Source organism: Pimephales promelas, chromosome 21, assembly GCF_988280905.1.
Source record: "Pimephales promelas chromosome 21, fPimPro1.hap1.1, whole genome shotgun sequence".
In the NCBI taxonomy this organism is placed as follows: domain Eukaryota; kingdom Metazoa; phylum Chordata; class Actinopteri; order Cypriniformes; family Leuciscidae; genus Pimephales; species Pimephales promelas.
In genome coordinates this window covers 1739167-1758174 of record NC_142789.1, presented here as the reverse complement: position 1 = coordinate 1758174, position 19008 = coordinate 1739167, and the positions used below count along the sequence as shown (strand labels likewise).

Here is a 19008-nt window from a genome sequence, read left to right as displayed (position 1 = left end):
AAATACTTACTGAACATCCAAAACAATGTGTGCTCTAATAAATGCTCTCAGTGAGTGTGTGTACACAGTATTTTTCCCAGCTGAACTGCAATGGGCAAAATCGCGACTATGATGAGAAAAACCATATATGTTTAAGCATTCTGTCCTTATCTTGTGACATCATGTCCTGTTTTTGGTTCATTTAGTCTGTGTTGCGTTCATATTCAGTCGACCCACATAACAAACAGAAACCCACCTTTTCACAGTCTCGTCCTCTTTTTTGGTGCGCACCATACACACTTTCACACCCACACTTAGAGACGACTTTCTATCTTCTTGTGGAACATAAAAGAAGATATTTTGAAGAATGTGTGTTTTTGTCCATATAAATAAGTCTAAATTAAAATACCTCTTTTGTGTTCCACAGTAGAAAGCAAGTCATCTCTTTAAGTCTGTGTGTGCGGTACTCAAATCTTCAGAGGACAGAACTCATTTTGAGAATTGACAGTGTTTTTAATGCTTTAATTTTCTTGTTTTTACTAAGTGATAAATGGAGATATCTTTGCTTGCATTGGTTACTAATTCTCTTACCCACCCACCGCCCCCTCTCTCTCTCTAGTTCACACACTAACACTAACACACACACACATAGTTAAATATTTGAGAGGGTCAGGAATTGAGCAATAAAAAGAATTGGTGCTGCATTGTGAGAGATGTAGTCGCTCTCTTGGGGTCTTTCCTAAATGTGTGTGAACAAAGATTAAGCCCAACACACACACACACACACACACATACCATAAATTCACTTTCTCACTTGTGACCTTTCCACACAAATCACAAGTAAATGTCTCAGAGAGCATGTTGGCATGCAGATTTACTCTACAACTGTGTTAGATATGAAGCTTTCAAAGTGCAAGTATTATTTATGTATTAGTTGATTTATTTTCTTACAACATATAAATCTGTTCACAATCACAATTGCAAAACAGTTCCATTTAGATAACGTCTTCTTGGCGCTTTTGGACATTTACTGGAAGATTTTTGCCTAAATTTAAAAAAGAAGAAGTTTCAGTTAGCAATAAAAGTCTTATACGTGTGCAAATGAAGATAAAAATGCACAAAGGTAGCAGGTATTGATAAACAATTATTATGGGATATCCTTCAACAGTATAAGAGGCTTTTCTGTCATTTTGAATGAGATGACACTTTCTTTTTTTGGCTGGATCTATTCATTTATTCCAAATTATATTCACTCAAACAATGATGTGAATCCTTTATCATGTCTCTATCATCTTCTCTCATGATCATGTTTTTAATTTCTGAATGTATTATTAAAGGGATAGTTCACTTTGAAATTATTTTTTTGGTGTGTTTTATCTTACCTCAAGGGCATCCAAGATGTAGCTGTCTTTGTTTACAGTATTTCAGTTTTGATATTTTTAGGTCAAACCGTTCTTGTCTGTCAGTCATATAATGGAGGTCTATGGTCACCACCTCAAAGAGCATGCACAGAGAAGTCCAAATTAAACATGATTTAATGACTCGTAAATGTAAGTACACATTGATGGCCTAAGACACGAAACGAGCGGTTTGTGTGAGAAAACCAACAGTATTTATATTGTTTTTACCTCTTGTAATCACAGCCACAACGAAGTGATCTGAGGCCGCGGGCGCTTTGTGGCTACAAGAGGTCAAATCTATATAAATTCTGTTCGTTTTCTCACACAAACCGCTCGTTTCATGTCTTAGGCCATTAATGTGTACTTACATTTACGAATCATTAAATAATGTTTAATTTGGACTTCTCTGTGCATGCTCTTTGAGGTGGTGACCATAGACCTCCATTATATGACTGACAGACAAGACGTATTTGACGTAAAAATATCAAAATTGAAAATACTGTGGAAACAAAGACACCTACATCTTGGATGCCCTTGAGGTAAGATAAAACATACCAAAAATTAATTTCAAAGTGAACTATCTCTTAAATATTGGAGGAGTATGAACTCATCAGAGGGAAAACTTCTTTGGCATAATATCGTACTATCACGTGATAATAATAATAATAATAATAATAATAATAAAGAAGCAGCTTTGATCAAAAATGTATTTATTAATTTATTTAGAAATAATCTTTAGGTAAAAGAACAACAAACTGTAGTCGCGGTGCAACCTACATGCAGGAAGGGGAAAAGTATCTAATAATTTTACCGTTGTACGACATTTAAAGAAATCGGTGTGATATCATAGCAACCCCATTTAATAACGGATGTAAATGAGTTAAGTCGGTGAAGGAGGGGGTGAGCGAGGCGTAGAGAGAATAGAGAGAGAACTAAGACAACAGTATCAGTTCTATTATCACGTTAAAAGGGGACTAGAATGAGACACACTCCCGGCCGGCCTTGTGTCCACAGGACTGCACCTGCAGTGCGGGGTCATTGTTAGGGGCCCCGGCCCTCCTCCTCCTCCTCCTCCTCCTCCTCTCTCTGGAGGGCTGCTGCTCTTTTCTCTTTCGGTCATCCCTCTCTCTCTGCTCCTTTCTGCCGGTGCGTAAACACAGCTGAGAGCGAGGCGCTCACGTGCCGTCCCGCGGAGCCTTCTGCCACAGGCCTACACACACGTGCGGCCGGGAGATTATGTTTGCACTTCTGAGAGTTTGTGTGAGCTCACACATCTGAATCCGGCTGCGTGTGTTTTTACATCTGAATGTGCGAGTAAATGTTAACGCGAGTCATTGTCTCAGTATCTGTCTGCTTTTAAATGCTGATGAGTTTGCTCAGCGCTGTGTGTTTGTTTGCTCCGGAGGAAAGTGTGGCGGTTTTAACAACGCCGCTCATTGTTGGCTCGTCCGTCTTTATGGCGCGGCGTTTCGGCTCTACACACACCTGCCCGTCGCTCTTCTCTCGGGTTCTTATGTCTGCATGTAAAGTGTGTCTGTTTGTGTGATTGATCTAGACTGCCAAAATGTCAAATTCGTTTCCTTTCACTTCATCAAAATGATGAGGATTGCCTACGCTATCTCACGACCAATTCGTACGAGTGATTCAAAAGTGGCTAATTCATATGGCCTCACTCGTACGAATTCGTACGATTTGTCTAAACCCACGTGACGGTTATGTTCAGGGGCCGGGTCATTCGTACGAAATCATACGAATTGGCTAATTCGTAAAATACACTGTAAAAAAATATTGTTGGTTTAACTAAAAAAAGTAAGTAACCTGGTTGCCTTAAAATTTTAAGTTCATTGAACTGGAAAAAGTGAGTTAATACAATGAAGGAGATTAATTTAACCATCAGAAACTCAAAATTCTATTTTATCTGAACTAAATAAATTATTTAAGTTGATTTGACAAAAGAAAAAATGTTGTGATTACTACACTGTACATTTTTTTGGTTGGTTTAACTTAAAAAAGTAAGTAACCTGGGTTGCCTTAAAATTTTAAGTCGATTGAACTGGAAATTGAAGCAGATTAATTTAACCATCAGAAAGTCAAAATAATAAGTTATCTCAACTAAATAAATTATTATAAAGTTGATTTGACAAAAGAAAATATGTTGTGGTAACAAATCTTGAAAATATGTACGATTTAGCAAAATCGTACTAATTCGTATAAGTGAGGTCGTATGAATTGTTACGAATTAGCCACCTCGTAAAATTCGTACGAATTCCTGTGAGATCGCCATTTTCCATGAGATTTCAAGGTATTAAAATAATCATTAAAAAATAAAAGTATTATTATTATATGAAATGTGTTTTATTTAGAAATATTTAATTTAGTACAGCTTCACTGTTATTATTATTAATAATAATAATAATGTAATATAAAAACGTTAATAGATAAACAATATTTTTAATAGTTTAAATTAAAGATTAATTCGATTTGAAATTTCATTTTTCATTTTAGAATCCGCGTTGTTCCATTTCTGATCATAAGAGTAGCATGAGAATATTTGTTAGTGATGTTTTTTTTTTACTCCTTTTGTGGCCAAAATAAAACATTTCTGCACCAATATATTATATAAAACTTGTCTGGTTTATGCTACTCTGAGCAATGTCTGAACTTTGTATTTTGAGCTCTTCTTGTGTTGTTATTGCCTCTTCACGATGGCTTGTTTGATTTAGTCCTCCTCAGATGTAAGTCGCTTTGGATAAAAACGTCTGGTTTTTGAAATGAGTAAATGTAATTGTAAAATATCCTGAAGTGGCTCAGAAATATTCAGATCTGGGGACTGTACATGCCATGGGAGATTCAGATTCACTTTCGTGTTCATCAAACCGTCTTGACACACGGCAGCCCCTTCAGGGTTAAACGTTTGAAACTTTTAGCTGCACATGGTCCTCCAGAATAGTTCGCTAGTCTTTGGCAGTGACGCACCCATCAAACACAGTCGGGAATACGTGATATTACATCTCAAACCATCACGATCCACCGCTGTGCACCAACACTCTCGGTGATCAGCCTCTTTGGGGCTTCATCACACCGTAACTCACTCATATGTGGGAAAGACAGTGAAGGCGGACTCATCCGAGAACAATACACTCTCACACTGCTGGCACCATTGAAACTAACATTTGGCATTGGTGCGACCACACGTTTGGCTACAGCCGCCCGCCTCTGTGGAGGTCCCGACAAACAGTTTTGGTGGAAATAGGAGGTTCGAGGTGCACATTTAAAGCGATAGTTCACTTTGAAATTAATTTTTGGTATGTTTTATCTTACCTCAAGGGCATCCAAGATGTAGGTGTCTTTGTTTCCGCAGTATTTTCAATTTTGATATTTTTAGGTCAAACCGTTCTTGTCTGTCAGTCGTATAATGGAGGCCTATGGTCACCACCTCAAAGAGCATGCACAGAGAAGTCCAAATTAAACATGATTTAATGACTCGTAAATGTAAGTACACATTGATGGCCTAAGACATGAAACGAGCGGTTTGTGTGAGAAAACCAACAGTATTTATATTGTTTTTACCTCTTGTAATAACAGCCACATCTAGGTCTATGGTCACCACCTCAAAGAGCATGCACAAAGAAGTCCAAATTAAACATGATTTAATGTTTAAAAATCAAATACAGACAAAATTTACAATAAATAATTTTAAGACAATTTAATAAATAATATTGCTTGTAATCTGTTGCCACATTTTTATTGATTAGATAAGCATATTCATTTTTACAGTATATATATATACAGTATATATGCCCATAATCTGTATATATATATATATATGCCCAATTTTTTTTTAAATAATTTGTATGACTACGTTTCTTGTTGAATTTGTATATGTGCACTGGAAGCCTCAGCACCAAAACAAATTCCTTGTGTGTGCAAGCAGAATTGGCAATAAAGCTCTTTCTGATTCTGATTGTGATGTGTGTATATATATATATATATATATATAGGGCTGTGCAAAGATTAATTGCGATTATTCGCATCCAAAATAAAAGGTTGTGTTTACATAATATATGTGTTTTGCGGTGTATAATTATTTTGTATATACAAATACATATGCATGCATGTATATATTTAAGAATTATTTCCATGTAAATAACTATATTATATATAATTATTAATATTTTATATGGATAACACATTTTCTTAAATATATACAAGCATGTGTGTGTATTTATATTTATAAAATAATTATTATACAGCACACACATAATTATGTAAACACAAACTTTTATTTTGGATCAATTCATCTTTGCACAGCCCATATATATATATATATATATATATATATATATATATATATGAAGAGTTCAGATGCAAAAGCGTCTAAATGCCATTTGAAATTTTCTTCTTTAATGATGATTTTTATCAAACTTGTATATTTAAGTTCAGTAATTTCACTTAAATAACAATTAATAGGTAATTATCATTGCCATTTAAGTGAAATCACTGAACTTAAATATACAAGCTTGATAAAAATCATCATTTTAGAAGAAAATTTCAAATGGCACTTATAGAGGCTTTTGCATCTGAACTCTTCATATATATATATATATATATATATATATATATATATACACAATCAGTACTATTATTATTATTAAATGCTAATACTAATAATGTTTTTGTAGCAGGTCATGTGTTCAGGTTGTTCAGGTCAGGTGTTTCAGCTTTAATATGATGGATGGTGTCTCCTCACTACCAGTGGCTGCTATTCTAACCATTTACAGCTTTACTGTGTTATTTAAAAACCTGCATCAGTCTCCTTAGGTTAAAACAAACACACACACACACACACACACTCCTCTCAGGCTCCAGTACCCCGTCCAGGGGGCAATAAACTCGTTATCTCCCTCTTTCAGATCCTAATCTGAAGGCTGGCCTGCACATTGCCAGGTGACCCTGGGTGGGGGCGGCCCGCGCTCCTTAAATCCCCCGCTTTCCCCTGGTGTCAGCGCCCCTCTCCCTCACTCTCGCTCTGAGCCCACCCCCCGCCTGCGGGCCGGCCCACCACCCGCTCCTGCAGCAATTAATCCATCTATTGATCACACAGAGCGACTCAGCAAGCCCCTGAACCTGCACACCAAAGCTCTCCTGTCTCACATATTCAACTCTTCTTTTCTTCCAGTGATTTTTCAGTGTTTTTGTTGCACTTGGTTTCTCTCTCTCTCTCTAGAAAAGCTCATGCAGGGCACCGTGGTCATTATAACGTCACACTTGGGAGCCATTTTGTCTCGGCCTTGTCAAAGGATGGTACGATGAACAAGCACAGGCTGTTGGTATCTGTTGTAATGAATGATCTGTCATAATTCATCATAATGAGAATGTATGAGAAACACCACCTGTGGCCAATCATATATACGAGGGTTTCCACATCCTACTAAAACGAGAGCCTCTGTGAATACATTTTTATTTTTATTAATAATACTTTTTAATCCTCCAGCATTCCAACCTCCATAATTTGCAGCACTCTTTAGCGAAGTTAATCATGTACAAGCAGAGGACACTAACGACAGACATAGGAGAATAATAATAGAGAGCCTAAGCCCCGCCCCTCCGCTTCCGGCTCATGGGACCTTATTTCGGAAAAAATATGAATGGTAGTCAATGGCGAGAAACAAGTTATCTTTTTATTCCGTCTGAACTGTGCCCTCAATTACACATATGATGTTTGTCAATTTTAAAGATAATTCTGAAAGTCAAAAATGTCGCAGTTTGTCATAAAACAGAAGAGTAACATTTAGTTTTATGTGAAAATCGCTCTATGAACTACATCTCCCGGTAAGAGAAACGAGATCCGCTGCTCGTGTGTGTGCAGTCTGGTACAAAACACTCAGGTATGACGGCGTAACGTTACGATTATAACGTACGACTGTAGAAACAATGACAGACAGCCTCAGTAAAGTTAGCTTCATTCATTGGGAGAAAATGTGCGCCTTTGGGGTTTGTAGTCTTTGTAATTACGTATTTTCACAGTCTTATACCTCAACGGTTTTACATCAAACTGCGACTTTCTTTACTTTAAAATGTATCTTTTAAATTGACAAACATCATATGTGTAATTCAGAGCACAATTCAAACCAGATCAAAATATTTGTTGTCTCTCGCCATCGACTACCATTCAATATTTTTCCGAAATAAGGTCCCATGGTGGTCGACCGGAAGGGGAGGGACTTAGGCTCTCTATACTAATTACAATAAAGAAGCAACCGCCAGCACACACACATCTTCAAAAAGACAGTTTCAGTGCAGCTTCAAAGGGCTTTAAACGACACCAGACGATGAATAAGGGTCTTATCAAGCGAAACGATCGCTCATTTAATAAATAAATCACAAAGTTTAAGTTTTATAAGCTCAAATGCTCGCCACGCTGTGACGCACGTTTGTGACTCTCCTGTTCGAACTCGTTCATCAAAACGAACGAATCTTTTTCCGAGTCAATTCGTTTGTTTCATTCGTTGAATGAACCAAATTGTATTGTATTCCGGTTCTGTCATAACTAAAAAGATGTTTGAGCCCTCTTTATTGTCCTGGTACAAATCAATGCTTTTTCTTTGTTCAACGAGCAGTTCATGGGTTGAAGCTCTTAATTTTGATCTCTCAGAGAGCACAAGATTGATGCATTTAACCTTAAAATGTACACAATTTTTCTAGCAGTGTTGTAGTACTCGAGACTCGGTCTCGAGACATATTTTAATGGTCTTGGTCTTGTCATGGACTCGTGTGCATTTGGACTCGGAATTGACTCGTACTCGAACATTTTTTTTTTAGGACTCGGAATTATTCCAGAGTCCACTCGAGTTAAATTCAAAATATTTTTCATGATTATTAATGTATGTTAATAAAATATTTCTTTAAATTGATTGACACACCCAGTGATTGGTGATTTTCTAGTGCGCAACTGCGCATCACAAATTGTAATAAAATTACTTTCAACACCACCTACTATGTGGCCTTTTTACCCTAAACTGATCATATTTTTTCAACTCTAAGTAAATTCAGTAAAAAAAAAAAAGGATTTCTCTAAGTAAATAAAAGTAAATTAGGTAATCAACCCTCACTGGTCTCGACTCGACTCGGACTCGACCGTCTCTGGTCTCGGACTCGACCCTCTATGGACTCGGTCTCGACTCGGACTCGAGTGAGATGGTCTCGACTACAACACTGCCCCCTAGAGGCACAGAGGTCCACCCAACATGGTTTTACAAATTCCTGTGGGAAAGAACGACCATTTACTCCAGCATAGTACAACAAAGTTCCTTTTAAGCCAGTAAAACTGTAAATGTCATATTAAAGAGCCTAAGAGGGGGCCTACAAGACATCGTGCCCAGGGGCCTCTAAACCCTTAATCCGGCGACAAGGGCCGGTGGTCTACGAAATCTCCCAGTAGATTTTTTGGTCCCGCCCCTGTCTCGGACTAAATCTAAAACATCTTAAACTGCGTTCTGAAGATGAACAGAGGTCTGACGGGCTTGGGACGCCGTGTTATTAATGACATCATTTTTTTATTTTTGGTTGAACGAAACCTTTAATGATTCATTTATCCGACATCACCAAATTGAGTGAGTGCACGTGGTCATCGGCCGCTCAATCCAGCGCGCCCTCGGCATGAGCTCAGTTCATACGTCCCACCGCATGAGAGAGCAGCGTGTCACTGGGCCGCTTTGAGCTCTGACGGCTTTGATCTGAGTCTGCGGCCTGAACCGGGGGTGTCGAGCCTGTCCAGGGAATGATGGAGCGATAGGGCTCTCTCTCCTCCTCTCACTCCTGAATGCCCCTCTTCATCCTCTCTAAATGCCACATTATGGGGCACCGAAGAGTGGGATATCCTGCGTTGCGACCCTGGGGGTCGCAGGTCGAGAGGAACAGACGACAAGATGAAAGAGACTCTAATTATGCCGAAACAAAAACTACCTTGTCTCCAAACAACTATTTTTGGTGGGAAACAAGGGAATTCAAGATCAAGACATTTCTCTCCGGGCTGCGTAACACTTATCGCTATTGGTGTCTGTGATTGGCCAGGAGCGGCTCCTTATCTGATGGTGATTGGTCGAGGCCCACGGACACAGGAAGTGACAGCGTGGTTCCCACAGTGCCTTCCTGTGAGAACGGGAAAATATGTGAAATTGGGGAGTTCTGTACACACACACACACACACACACACACACACACACCCGCGCGTGGAGAACACTGAATCTGTGTGTTCATGTCTGAGGGTCACGAGCCGTCTGCCCCGGCTCTGTTTGTTTCCCTGTGGTTCTGTGAGTTTGTGTGTCGGGGGGTTCATGGGCGTCTGTTTGGGCTGGGCCGGGATCTGGGTGGAGTAATGTGGAGAAGGTTGAAACTCAGTTCGGGATCGGGTCAGAGGGCAAGAGAGGGCAACAAAAACAGGAAATGCTGGCATGTGATTTTGGTCGTGTTTTCAGTTTCGGGGAGCTGTCACATTTCTGCCTAAATATCTTTACCAACCGTATAACGATATATAATCATTTAAAATCAAATATAACAATATTAGGGGTGTCAAAGTTAATTTAGCTTTTGATTTTTTTACATTTTACATGTTAAAAATATTTAGATTTATGTATTTTTTGACGCAATAATCGTCATTTTGGATGGTCAATCGTCATCAGGATGTTTTGTCCAGAGGCTAAAGACTACAGTCAGTTCTCCGCGCCATTCTCCCGCGGCCCTCACTCGTCCCGCTCGCCACAGTAAACATGACTCGCGCCGTTCTCCCGCCAAAACGTAAAAGCCCAATCCCGGACATTTTGGGCGATCGCGAAACACATTTTCGGGCAGACTCATCACTAGTAGCCTAGACTTGTTGTTTAACGACTGCGCTGTGTTACCGGTAGGCGTGGCCTCCTAGGGAAGCGAAGCAAGTGCATTCTGGGAGTTGTTGTCTTTCATCCACATAAGCCAAAAATAAATTTTCTGACTTTTCTCAGAAAAATCCAAATTCAAAAATAATTTCACATTTCTTCTACATAAATGACCCATTTTAAACACACGTTCATCTTTCCAAGGGTGAAGTATCCCTTTAAATGCCAAATATCAAATGCTCTTAGTTAAATGACTGTTCAATTAGGAAAGAGGATGCATCAGGTCTTTATATTCAATTTATAATTCCTACAGTGTTTGATTACTCAATTTTTGTATATACCTATAAGACCTGAACATCTTAAAACTGGGCTGTGCAAAAATTAATTGCGATTAATCGCATTCAAAATAAAAGTCTGTGTTTATATAATATATTTGTGTGTGCTGTATATAATTATTTTGTATATATAAATACCTATGCATGCATGTATATATTTAAGAATTATTTGCGGTTAAATTCTGTTTATATGAAGAGTTCAGATGCAAAAGCCTCTAAGTGCCATTTGAAATTTTCTTCTAAAATGATCATTTTTATCAAGCTTGTATATTTAAGTTCAGTAATTTCACTTAAATGGCAATGAAGATTAATTAAATATACAAGCTTGATAAAAATGATCATTTTAGAAGAAAATTTCAAATGGCACTTAGAGGCTTTTGCATCTGAACTCTTCATATATATATATATATATATATATATTTTATATATGAATAACACATTTTCTTATACATGCATGTGTGTGTATTTATATATACAAAATGATTATATACAGCACACACAAATATATTATGTAAACAAAGACTTTTATTTTGGATGCGATTAATCGCAATTAATTTTTACAGAGCCCAACTTAAAACATTTTGTGTTTGTCAGTTTAAGTCTTCAACTAGTTGCTTAAATTAAATATTTTTTATTTATTCACAAAAATTTTAAAAGTCATATCCTTAACTCGACTTGTCGGCATTTAATTGTCCCGAAAAGGAAACTACAGGACATCCAAAAAAGATCACCTTTAAAGTAAATGAGTCAAATGAAGGGATGTCTTTTTTAACACACTGACCATGTGTTGAATACTCTAGTTCTTGTGTGTTTTAAAGTAATTCGGTTTGTTCGAATGGCCCCTGATCTCCCTCCGGCTCGCGTCTGGATGGAGTTCGGCAGAGTCAGCACGTTAGACAGAAGCCTCGCTGTCACCTCTGATTGTTCCAAAAGAGGTAGTGAGGCAGAAAAGAGGTAGTGTGGCCGAAAAGGAAGCACATTTCATCAACTGTGTGTTCAACATCGCATGCTGACAAAAAGCCTGAGTGGTTTTTCGGTTAGAAGAGCTGGACTGTTTTCCGTGAATACAGGCAGATTCTCTGTAGGGTCCGGCTAGCAGATCTGCTTTCTCTGGAAATCAGGGGTCTATTTTTTATAGGGTTGGTGACACACAGTATAGTTCATGAATCCGTCTGTCAGATGGAGCTCATTTTCTCAGAAGAGAGAGAGAAGGGGATTATCTTAACTATTCTGAGAGGAATGTAGGACCCACTGGTTGAAATTGAATCCTTTGCTAAAGGATATTATGAGATTCATATTTGGGCCATTAGTCTTAAATTCCTGTTTTTACATGTTGCCACTATTATATATTTACTCCTTGATTTCGTAATTCTGTGTTTTGTACCTTATATATGTAAAAGGTGACATAATGGACATTTCAAAAGGGTATTTTGATGGTTTTAGTCATTAGGCTACATTAAAGGTCAAAGAGTGGTGACATATAGTATTTGACATGTAATGGGTATTTAAAAAGAAAAATAGCTGTAAAAACGAGGTTTATGATGCCTGGAGAAATGTATTCATATTCCTGTTCATCTCAAGGGTAGTTATTGATTTGAAGTGTGCTCATGCGCAATCAGTTCTGGGAATGCTTTAGAGCCAATCACCTGAGCTGAATGAGATCTTGACATCTGTGCTAATCATAGACATATACACTAGACCTCACCTTGGGGTTCTAAGCATGCGTCAAAACCGCCGCCATCTTGGAACAGGGGTCTTGTCATAGGAAGTAGCTAGGTAACGCTGCTATCTCTGCCTTTACTTCGAATTCATTGATGGTGGCGGACTTTTGTGCAGCGTATGAAGTTCACGGATGAAATCTGAACTAGGAAGAATGTTTTAAAAAAAAAATAATAATAATAATTTTTTTTTTCTTTCTGGAATCAATGATAAATACATGTCTGACCGTTGGAACAAACCAAAAAAAAAACAAGAAAAATCGCATTCATGATGATTTATGGTGATTTTATTTGCGTTAGACCTGTGTTTACTACATTGACGCTGATGCATTAAAGTGGAGGGGCTCCCCTGTTTCAAGATGGCGGCTCTATTGACGCATTCGTTCTAATGAACTGCCGTATCCAAGGTGAGGTCTAGTGTATATGTCTATGTGTGCTAATTAGCTAATAGAACTACAAAAATTCATTGGCTGCTTTCATTGGCCAAGGGCCACCCAGAGACCGCCCCTAAACATGACAGCGCAGAACAAAACAAACTGTGATTGGTTGCTTTACATGTTAGTCAGACGGCCTCTGGGTGGCCCTTGGCCAATGAAAGCTGACTAACATGTAAAGCAACCAATCACAGTTTGTTTTGTTCTGCGCCGTCATGTTTAGGGGCGCGAAAATGTTCTTTACAGCCACCAGCAATATATTAATTACAAACGTTGATGTCCCTACAATAACAGAGCGGTGTGTAAAACTCTTGGATGTATTTTATTGCAAACTTTACATACTTTTGAAAATTCAGCGTTTAGTTGGATAAGCACTCGTTGTAAATGCCACAAGAGGGTTTGGTGTCACGCCATCTTTGTTTTCAGGCGGACCGTTAAAGATTGCAACACACATGTCTCCCAAGCATCAAGTAGAGTTCAACCAATCAGATGGTAACTGAAAATCCTGAAGCGTTTCCAGTTCGGACTTTTTTGGTCTTTAGCTTATTCACTGTATCCGCCAGAGTTAGACAAGTCCATACATACCTTTTTCATCTCCGTGCGAGCTGTAACTCTGTCTGACCCACCCACCGCTAGCCTAGCTTAGCACAAAGACTGGATGTAAATGGCTACAGCTAGCATAATCCCAATAAGAGACAAAATAATGCAATTTTCCTATTTACATGTTGTGATTTGTATAGTCGCAGAGTGTACAAATAACAAGGTCATATGAGACACAGATATCTTTTAACCGTATAAATATTGGGAACTATATTCTCAGAAGGCGAAGCACTGCTACGGTGCGTCCCAGGTGCTGCGGTTATCACTCCGCCCAAGTAGCAGTGCTGCCTTCTGAGATTATAGTTCCTAATATTTATGTGGTTAAAAGATGGCTGTGTTTCATATGACCTTGTGATTTGTACACTCTGTAACTATACAAACCACAACATGTAAATAGGAAAATGTTTGCGTTATTTTGTCACTTATTGGTATGCTAGCTGTTAGGGTTGGGTATCGAGAATCGAGTATCGATTGGAACCGAGACTAACTTTTCGTTTTTCCCGGAATCGTTCAAAAGTTAAAATTTCGATTCCTAGTTTCGATATTCACAGTCCGCCGAGCGGAAGAAGAAACCGCTGAACAACACCAACGAAGAAGCGTCTACCGGAAGTGTTGGCATAACCACGCGAGTCGAACATGAGTACCTTATGTCGGCGGTCCAAAGTGTGGCTTCACTTTTCTAAAAATAACGAAATCTCAGCAAAATGCAAAATTTGTGACAAAAGGAGTATTTTTACAGAAGGAGTATTTCCTTCAGAAAGGCCATTGGTTAGCAAGGTTAGCTAAACTTTTTTGACCCTGCCTCTTAAAAGAATCGGAATCGAGAATCGTTAGGAACCGGAATCGAAACAAGGAATCGGAATCGGAATCAGAATCGTTCAAATTCAAACGATACCCAACCCTACTAGCTGTAGCCATTTACATCCAGTATTTGTGCTAAGCTAGGCTAGACAGAATTACAGCACGCACTGAGATGAAAAAGCTATGAATGGACTTGTCTAACTCTGGCGGATACAGTGAATAAGCTAAAGACCAAAAAAGTCAGAGTGTTCCTTTAAGTGTGCCTGATGCATCAAACGTTCAGCCAGCGGTCCGTGAGCGTGACGTCTGAGGCTGAGACTATAGACAAAACAACTAAACACGATACCTTTTATTTTTTATTTTAGATTTTTTTTCAGAATAAATTGCTGTCATCAAGCATGCTTTTTGACTCCAGAATGGTTACAGTCTCTACAGCAGGGGCTAACTGACCCATGCTAACTGACCCATGCTAACTGAATTGAATTGAAATATCTTTAATGTCCCCAAGGGTAATTTCGCTCACGACCGGTAGCCAACACATACACATTCACACAAAAACAGTTAAAAACATGAGATAATAAATAGATAAAAACATAAATAGCATGTACCTAAATTTGTTGAGAAACCCAAATGATTTCAAATATCTGTTGGATCTGGCACGTTTTCGGTAGGTGAGAGGTGTTAGCTAAAATGGCCATTGCCTTAGCTCTGCGTAGCTCTGGCCTTATACATATGCTCAAAGCTGTTCAGATCAGTACCGACATATTTTCCTGAGCCATGCTAACCAGCTGAACCCTCACTCTTTGGTTCAATGATGTCTCCTGTGTTGGTTCATTTATATGTCTTGTGGTGGTTTCTTGTAGGTAAGATTGTGGCTGGTCCAGACTGGCCCAATACCGGCTCCAAACCGGCTGATGGATTTAGGTCTAATGTTGCTCTCCCCTGTAGGTGATGGATAGAGGTGAGAGGGCACTGGAGAGATGAGAGAGAGAGACCTGACCACCCAGGCCTGTCTTTACGAGGGTCTACAAGGAGTCGGCTGCAGGCCGTCTCCGAGGGTTCAACGGTTCAGATTCCTCCGGGAGATTCACGATCGGACCCGGCAGGAATGCGGTCGGGCCACGTGCCAGCGCACTTCTCCAGGTAAACCAGGGGGGGTGAACCTTTTATTTCCCCGTGTCTTATAAAGCGCATTATGTGGGCCTGTTAAGCAGCGAGCAAGTTTCTAATAATCATTTCCTCTCAGGTTATGAAAAACCACCTGAAAGATGTTTAAACGACTGACAAGAAAAGACAACAAGCAAAGCGGACAGAATTTAATTCTAGCTCTTTATTACTCATAGAGATTTACGGGTGATTGCTTTTAAGTCTTCTTCCAAGCCATAAAACTCAAAACGTTTTATGTTGGGAGGTGGACTAGGTGATATACTGGGCAGAAACATCAAACCAAAACAGGAAAAGAAGTCGGAGTCTCTTAAAATGAGGAATTCTGGGATGTCGTAGTACAGCTGGGTCTCGGGAGTACAGGTCACCCCTCGCTCTCAGTTTCTCTCCCGCTCGCTCTCTTTATGGCTTTCTCTTCAAAAGTATCCTACAACGCATGACCTAATTATTATTTTAAAGGCATAGTTCGACAAACAATTTCAACTCTCTCAGCGTAAGAATATTTCAGTGGTCTTTGTCCATACATTGTAAGTCAATGGGGTCCAAAAAAAACCCCTGACCTTTTAAGACATTTTCAAAATATCTACTGCCGTGTTTCACGAAGAGCAAAAAGGTTATTACGCAATTGGAAGAACATGAAGATGAGTAGGTGATGAGGTATTGAGTAATTCTGGGTGATATATTTGTACGCTGAAGGTGATTGGCGATAGAAACGCATTATGACAGAGAGGATGTTGGCTTTACTGAGGAACTCAGGCAGACCCACACAAGCCACAATTTCATAAACGTACACACTTACATAAACACACCGCCTCTGTGTCTTTTATTAGGCATCACAACAGTCATCAGAGATCAGATATGGTTATGATGTCTGATGTATCTGGGCACTCACTGTTCTTCTGAAAACACAGATAAGATAGACATGCAGGTGTATCTGTGAAATGAACCCTGACAAAGTCTGATAACAACTGTATAATATGTACAAGATGTTGCATTTTTTTTTTTCAGAACGAATAATGATGGCAAATGCTTAAAAGAGTCGCTGGTTACACTTTATTTTAAGGTGCCCTTGTTATACATTTACAGTAAATACTGAGTAATACATTAGTTACATGTACAGGGTTAATATAAGATAAGGGCTTGGTTTAGGGTTAGTTGCATGCAATTATAAATAATTTACTGTTGTTACTAAGTACATGTGACAAAGACACTGTATAATAGGTCATCTTAAAGGAGTAGTGAATTTTTGAAAAAACTTTTGCTGATAATTTACTCATGTCATCCAAGATGTCCATGTCTTTCTTTCTTCAGTCGAAAAGAATTTAAGGTTTTTGATATATAATGGACTTCAATGGGGTCCAAACGGTTCAAGATCCAAATGAGAGTTTCAGTGCAGCTTCAAAGGGATTTAAACGACTCCAGACGATGAATAAGGGTCTTATCAAGCGAAACGATCGCTCATTTAATAAATAAATAACAAAGTTTAAGTTTTATAAGCTCAAATGCTCGCTTTGCTCTGTTCTGTGATGCGCGTTCGTGACTCTCCTGTTCAAAGTCGTTCAAAGTCTGAGTCAATTGGTTCATTCAACAAACGAAACGAACGAATTGACTCGGAAAAACATTTGTTCATTTGCATCACAGAACAGAGCAAGGTGAGCATTTGAGCTTATAAAACTTAAACTTTTTTTTATTTTTAAATGAGCGATCGTTTCACTTGATAAGACACTTATTCATCGTCTGGTGTCGTTTAAAGCCCTTTGAACAGTTTGCACTGAAACTGTCTTTTAGACCTTGAACCGTTTGGACCCCATTGAAGTCCATTATATGGAGAAAAATCCTGGAATGTTTTCATCAAATACCTTAATTTCTTTTCGACTGAAGAAAGAAAGACATGGACATCTTGGATGACATGGGGGTGAGTAAATTATCAGCAAAAGTTTTTTTTTCAAAAGTGAACTACTCCTTTAAAAGAAGATTCATCATTTACACACACTGCTGTTCAAAAGTTTGGGATTGGCCATATTTATTTATTTTTAAATAAGTCTCTAATGCTCACCAAGGCTCCATTTATATAAAATGCAGCATAAACAGTAAGATTATGAAATATTATTTCATTGTTTTCTTTCACATGATCCTTCAGAAATCACTCTAATATGCTGATTTGCTGCTCAAGAAAACATTTCTTATTATTATCAATGTCGAAAACAGTGCATATTTTAGTGGACACAATGGCACTTTTAATGAATAGAAAGTTGAAATAGAAATCTTTTGTAACATTATTACTGACTTTACTGCCATTTTTCGTCTATTTGATGCATTTAACGCATCACTGTGATGTTATAAATTATTTAATATGTTGCATATACATATGTTTAGTCATATATTTGTCACCTCTGGCGAAAAATTATTTCATTTTACACATGGGGCATTGTGTTATCCCTGTGTGTACCAAACCCATCTTAAGGTTTTGCTGCCAAAAAAAAAGCTCTTTTTTTTGGTTTGCTTCATCTGAACATATCAGCCTGATATTACTGACTTTGCACCAAAAATTGTCATAATGAATTTTAATTAATAAATAAATAACCTTTTTTAAAATGATGTATTTAAATCATATAGTGATTATCAATTTTATTTGTTTGGTAATATTATTATTATTTTTTTTTTGTTAAATAGGGGCAGGTTTAAATAAGCTAATTGCTTCTTCCTGCTCCTTCTCAAACACATTTTTATTTTTATTATTATTATTTATTTATTTTTGTCGTTGTTTTGGTCTATTTGATGCATTTAACGCATCACTGTGATGTTATAAATTATTTAATATGTTGCATATACACTCACCGGCCACTTTATTAGGTACCCCATGCTAGTAACGGGTTGGACCCCCTTTTGCCTTCAGAACTGCCTCAATTCTTCGTGGCATAGATTCAACAAGTTGCTGGAAGCATTCCTCAGGGAGTTTGGTCCATATTGACATGATGGCATCACACAGTTGCTGCAGATTTGTCGGCTGCACATACATGATGCGAATCTCCCGTTCCACCACATCCCAAAGATGCTCTATTGGATTGAGATCTGGTGACTGTGGAGGCCATTTGAGTACAGCGAACTCATTGTCATGTTCAAGAAACCAGTCTGAGATGATTCCAGCTTTATGACATGGCGCATTATCCTGCTGAAAGTAGCCATCAGAAGTTGGGTACATTGTGGTCATAAAGGGATGGACATGGTCAGCAACAATACTCAGGTAGGCTGTGGCGTTGCAACGATGCTCAATTGGTACCAAGGGGCCCAAAGAGTGCCAAGAAAATATTCCCCACACCATGACACCACCACCACCAGCCTGAACCGTTGATACAAGGCAGGATGGATCCATGCTTTCATGTTGTAGACGCCAAATTCTGACTCTACCATCCGAATGTCGCAGCAGAAATCGAGACTCATCAGACCAGGCAATGTTTTTCCAATCTTCTATTGTCCAATTTCGATGAGCTTGTGCAAATTGTAGCCTCAGTTTCCTGTTCTTAGCTGAAAGGAGTGGCACCCGGTGTGGTCTTCTGCTGCTGTAGCCCATCTGCCTCAAAGTTCGACGTACTGTGCGTTCAGAGATGCTCTTCTGCCCACCTTGGTTGTAACGGGTGGTTATTTGAGTCACTGTTGCCCTTCTATCAGCTCGAACCAGTCTGGCCATTCTCCTCTGACCTCTG

At 38.6% G+C, this 19008-nt stretch overlaps 1 long non-coding RNA gene across 2 annotated transcripts in view; it reads left to right on the top strand.

Annotated features, from left to right (window-relative positions):
• LOC148969659 (uncharacterized) overlaps positions 1 to 19008 on the top strand; it is a 194502-nt gene that overhangs the window by 88855 nt on the left and 86639 nt on the right. For both annotated transcript variants that reach the window (XR_016148401.1, XR_016148402.1), the window contains exon 2: positions 15089 to 15283. This is a non-coding gene — a long non-coding RNA (uncharacterized LOC148969659). The remainder of the gene's footprint in view (positions 1 to 15088; positions 15284 to 19008) is intronic.